Source organism: Acromyrmex echinatior, unplaced genomic scaffold (assembly GCF_024713525.1).
Source record: "Acromyrmex echinatior isolate Ae372 unplaced genomic scaffold, ASM2471352v2 Scaffold34, whole genome shotgun sequence".
Lineage (NCBI taxonomy): Eukaryota > Metazoa > Arthropoda > Insecta > Hymenoptera > Formicidae > Acromyrmex > Acromyrmex echinatior.
This window is the reverse complement of record NW_028259067.1, coordinates 7,501-12,500: the sequence shown is the minus strand read 5'-3', so window position 1 is coordinate 12,500 and position 5,000 is coordinate 7,501. Positions and strand designations below refer to the sequence as shown.

Here is a 5,000-nt window from a genome sequence, read left to right as displayed (position 1 = left end):
ATGCTTAAATTCAGCGGGTGATCTCGCCTGCTCTGAGGTCGTCAAAAGAGAATAAGAACGACGCGACGGTGCTCTCCCCTCGTGCGCGCTAGACGCAGAGAGGAGCCGTCGATCGTTCCGCGACAGTGCGCGAGCGAGTTTTCTCTTTAGTGAGCGCGAGAACGGAAATTCGGCGGCGAGTACACGACGACGCGTGCCGGTTCCTTCCACGTCTCTCTCTCTCTCTCGGCTAGCGAGAGATACGAGATGCGTGTTTCGTCCCTTTGGAACCTGCGAGACACGCGGTCGGCTCGCGCGCACGATCTCCTCGCGCGCGCCTCCGCGCAGCTCCGCGAGACGCGCGTGTGTGCGCGCGCGTCTCCGGGCAGCGGCGGCGACAACCTCGCCCAACCTCGCGATTCATTTCGGACGACGCCCAGGGAAGACGGACGCTCCGCGGACGGAGCGTCGTCTCGCGCGACCAGGCGAGCGTCCAACGTTCGCTCGTACGCTCTCGAAAGAAGCGCAAGCAGTCTTTAGGTATGAAAACGACCCTCAGCCAGGCGTGGTCCGGGAATTGTATCCGTGGACCGCAATGTGCGTTCGAAATGTCGATGTTCATGTGTCCTGCAGTTCACAAGTTGACGCGCAATTAGCTGCGTTTTAAAAGAAGAGAAATTTTCTCTAAGGTTTAGCATGACGTCTACAAGTCAGTTTACGTTGCCGTATTTAAGTCTGTCAAATACTCCGTCCGGTTATCAACAGTCTGTACCAACCGAGTGAAAGCTCGGGAATATTAACCCGATTCCCTTTCGGCATAACGGCACCTTCAAACATTTTGCTAGACGAGACCAACAAAACGTCATAAAGCACCCATATGAAACGTTTTCACGCTTGCCTTAGGACCGGCTTACCCATGTTCAACTGCTGTTCACATGGAACCCTTCTCCCACTTAGGTTATCACTCAAGTAATTGCTACTACCACCAAGATCTGCACTAATGACGGTTCGATGGCTGTTTACACAGAGCACTTCTACACCATCATCACGCCTTCCTACATCCTTATGCATTCTCATTAGATTGCACAAAGAAACGAGTATAAGTTGAACGCTTAAGCTGCTTCCATTTTCAGGGCTGATTGCTTCGGCAGGTGAGTTGTTACACACTCCTTAGCGGATTCCAACTTCCATGGCCACCGTCCTGCTGTCCATAGCAATCAACACCTTTTATGGGGTCTCATGAGCGTTCAATTAGCAACTTTATCTCGTTGTTCGGTTCATCCCGCATCGCCAGTTCTGCTTACCAAAAATGGCCCACTAGGGGAGTTGCATAGAAATAGCCTGTTGAATAAAACAACAAAACTATTCAAACCCATTTAAAGTTTGAGAGTAGGATTAGGGCATTACACCCCATGTCGCTCCAATCATTCGCTTTACCAGGAATTACTGCAACCAACTTTAAGTAGTATACCCCTGCTATCCTGAAGGAAACTTCGGAAGGAACCAGCTACTAGATGGTTCGATTAGTCTTTCGCCCCTATACTCAAGTTTGACGATCGATTTGCACGTCAGAACCGCTACAAACTTCCACCAGAGTTTCCCCTGACTTCGTTTTACTCAAGTATAGATCACCATCTTTCGGGTAGCAATAATAATGCTAAAAGTGTCTTTGAAGACCTTCCGCATGATTTGCGTGCTTACGCATCACTTTCATTGCGCCTTTAGGGTTTTTGTCAAATGCTCACGACGCGTGTATTCGGGAGCTCCCTTCGACTCGCATCATTATTACACTCCTTGGTCCGTGTTTCAAGACGGGCCAATTGGGGTCAAAACATATGTTGGCATCAGACAGGCTTGATAGCGTGCGTAATGAGATACGACACCAATACGCAAGAGATTGCGTATTGCCAGTACACCGAGTGCACCATTAGCAAACCTCTCGTACTGTTTCCGCACTATGTTAGAAAATGTACAATGCAGTCACTAATGCTCGAGGATACGCCCTGCACCGAAGTACCCTGGCTCTAAAAGTGTTGCTCTGCCCCACAGAACGTAGAGCAAACTAAATACTCTAGCATAACATCAATTGGGTTCATGAGAGCGATTCTTTGGGAACCGCCAACAATTCCCCACAAGCTGACATCACTTTAGAATAGTATTTGCAACACTTCCCAACATGACAGCGGCATGTCAAGTACATCATTCACTTAGAGAACAACTGACAGCATGCTCGCGCTTCACATTATCGCCCCAATTGCTTCCCTGTAAACCGTTTCACGTACTGTTTAAATTTCTCTTCAAAATACTTTTCAACTTTCCCTCACGGTACTTGTTTGCTATCGGTATGACGGTAATATTTAGCCTTAGCAGAAGTCTACCTGCCGTTCAAGTTGCACTCTCAAGCAACCCGACTCGAACACTACTGGTCAGTATCATGTCAAAGGCATAAGAGTGATACGGGACTGGAACCCTCTAGGGTGGTGTATTTAAAGGCACTTTCACTTTACGCTATCCCTGACGTGACCAACAGTTCATACGTAGCATCACCGATACTGCTTACCAGATATCGGTCTTTACGTTGGGCTAATTCCGTGTTCATTCGCCATTACTGACGGAATCACATTTGTTTTCTTGTCCTCCGCTGAATGATATGCTTAAGTCAAGCGGGTAACCACGCATGTATGAGGTTGTTCGAGAGACACTTAAGCTCCGCATTAGCAGAGCACCCTTAATAATTAATCAACGTGTTAATGTCAACTCGTTGAAATTATATTGGTTTGTTCAGATTAGAATAGTGCTGTCAACGCACTAGGCAGTACATTGCTGAAGCATACAAGTATACACAATTACAGCACTCATACATACACGTGAGGCTCAAGCAAGAACCAACACGCAATGTGCATTAGTAAGCCACCTACTCAAATGTTGCATTTCGTAGGGATTATCGCATTTGGCGATCCGTCATCCAAGTGATCCACGGTTTACAGTTTTTAAAATTTGTCGCACCCAACAGTGGATGCTGATACCGTTCTTTGTAGTAGTACAATCTTAGGGTGGAGCAAGGATTCCCTCGCGCGATTGAATCCTTGCCCCGTCAATGCTAGCAATCGCTACCATCGACTATTGAGAGATTCCCAACTACGATGTAACACTACGGCGCTACATACAACGTAGGGAGGAGGAATTGTGTAACCATACTACGTTACACTGCGCGAGAATTGCTACATCCAACAGCCACAGCCAGTTGGATATAACAATCAGATTGAGAATGATCCTTCCGCAGGTTCACCTACGGAAACCTTGTTACGACTTTTACTTCCTCTAAATAATCGAGTTTGATTGTCTTCGTCGATGTTTAGTCTTTCGATGTATGGTATTATTGGTTCGACTCCAACAACCTCACTAAATTATTCAATCGGTAGTAGCGACGGGCGGTGTGTACAAAGGGCAGGGACTTATTCAGCACAAGTTGATGACTCGTACTTACGAGGAATTCCTCGTTCACGAGCAATAATTGCAATGCTCGATCCCTAGCACAAAGTGTATTAATGTTTATAGTATCCTTTCGGACACTATTAGTAAAAAAGAGCAGTCATGACTCCCGATATTTACAGCTTACTACTCACTCTAGTGTAGCGCGCGTGCAGCCCAGAACATCTAAGGGCATCACAGACCTGTTATTGCTCTTTTTCGCATGACTTGGGTGTCATTGGTTTTTGGAGAGCCTTTGCAGGGGGTCATGATCAATCGCAATACGCATTGTCATGCTTAACATGCTCGTAGCACATAGTGACTAGAAGTACAAATGAGTAAATTACTCAACCCCAAGTAGGGCCACACCGAGGAAGCAGTAAATCACCACAGCAAGTAGCGAGTCCGCCTTCCCGATGCGAACCTACAATGCAAACAACTACATAATAAGAGTCTCGTTCGTTATCGCAGTTAAGCAGACAAATCACTTCACGAACTAAGAACGGCCATGCACCACCACCCATGATATCAAGAAAGAGCTATCAATCTGTCCATCCTTACCATGTTCGGACCTGGTAAAGTTTCCCGTGTTGAGTCAAATTAAGCCGCAGGCTCCACTCCTTGTGGTGCCCTTCCGTCAATTCCTTTAAGTTTCAGCTTTGCAACCATACTTCCCCCGCAGTCCAAAGACTTTGGTTTCCCACAAGTTACGTGACTGAACATTGCAGAGTAGCAATCACATCACTGGTCGACATCGTTTATGGTCAGAACTAGGGCGGTATCTAATCGCCTTCGATCCTCTAACTTTTGTTCTTTATTAATGAAAGCGTTCTTAGCAAATGCTTTCGCTGTAGTTTGTCATCGTAGGGTCCAAGAATTTCACCTCTAGCCTACGAGTACAAATGCTCCCGTCCGTTTCTATTAACCATTTGAATTGTGTGTGAATTTGTACCAACGTGAGAATCAACGACAAGCAAGCCTGTCGTCGGTGGTGTGAAACACACAAAACACAATTTACGTTATTCTATGCGTAGATCGTTTAAGCAAAGACAAGCGTTGAATATAGTAAATAAAATCACCATAATCAACAAACCTGACGCGCCTGCTTGGAGCACTCTGAGTTTATCAAAGTATCGTGGGGTAGTCACAAAAGCGTTTAGATGCTGCTACACACATGGTAGTCTGCGTACCCTTGTGTATCGTACCGGTTACCACGTTTGGATTGCGAGTAGACATCAAAAACACTTTTGGTACGCGGTTAGAAACCAGCGTAATCGTAGATCTTCCTAAATCGACTTTAAATGCCACAAAACAGCGACAGAAAAGAGGTTGCATCTAAGAAGTCACGCGACTTACCCCATAATGGAGTGGGTGCAGTTTAAAACATAACACTGAACAAGTGCATCAAATGCTACTAGCGAAAGCAGATAGCTTTTGATAGACAACTTGCGCGCTACATCAACTAACCCCCTCCTTATTCCAACTACGAGCTTTTTAACCGCAACAACTTTAATATACGCTATTGGAGCTGGAATTACCGCGGCTGCTGG

The 5,000-nt window shown here is 46.3% G+C and overlaps 1 non-coding gene and 2 pseudogenes across 1 annotated transcript in view; all 3 read right to left on the bottom strand.

The window, feature by feature from the left end:
• Positions 1 to 41, bottom strand: part of LOC147906431 (large subunit ribosomal RNA) — a 4,069-nt gene extending 4,028 nt beyond the window's left edge. Inside the window, exon 1 of the ribosomal RNA XR_015548408.1 lies at positions 1 to 41. This exon is cut by the window's left edge and continues 4,028 nt beyond it. This is a non-coding gene — a ribosomal RNA (large subunit ribosomal RNA).
• Positions 42 to 963: 922 nt separating this feature from the next.
• Positions 964 to 1,778, bottom strand: LOC147906430 (large subunit ribosomal RNA; annotated as a pseudogene; the record flags this gene model as incomplete).
• A 1,467-nt stretch (positions 1,779 to 3,245) lies between these two features.
• Positions 3,246 to 5,000, bottom strand: part of LOC147906429 (small subunit ribosomal RNA) — a 2,338-nt pseudogene continuing 583 nt past the window's right edge.